This window comes from Acyrthosiphon pisum, chromosome X (genome assembly GCF_005508785.2).
Source record: "Acyrthosiphon pisum isolate AL4f chromosome X, pea_aphid_22Mar2018_4r6ur, whole genome shotgun sequence".
In the NCBI taxonomy this organism is placed as follows: domain Eukaryota; kingdom Metazoa; phylum Arthropoda; class Insecta; order Hemiptera; family Aphididae; genus Acyrthosiphon; species Acyrthosiphon pisum.
In genome coordinates, this window is record NC_042493.1 from 16261766 (window position 1) to 16262147 (window position 382).

Sequence of the window (382 nt, forward strand, 5' to 3'; positions counted from 1 at the left end):
AAAATGTTTAAAAATATTACATTCTCTTCTAATTAACAAATCGTCGATCTTTCTTAATCCTTTTTAACTGCATAGGTTTTCTGTAAAAAAAAAAAAGAAAATGCATATATGTGCGAACTTTACTATAGGTAATAAGTAATAAACTAATAAACTATAATTATATCATAATAATAATTAAATCAAACGTAGGTAATTTCCAATGTCACAAAATATATAGTATTTAGTAAAATACTAAAATCCCGATAAACTTACCTATTTATCGTATAAGATAATATGTGTATTTTTTATTTATTTATAATTCGGTTTTACCGACTCAGACAAAATTTGATAAAATATATAGGTAGGCAAGTAGTTTTATGCTCCCGACCTTGACCATTATACA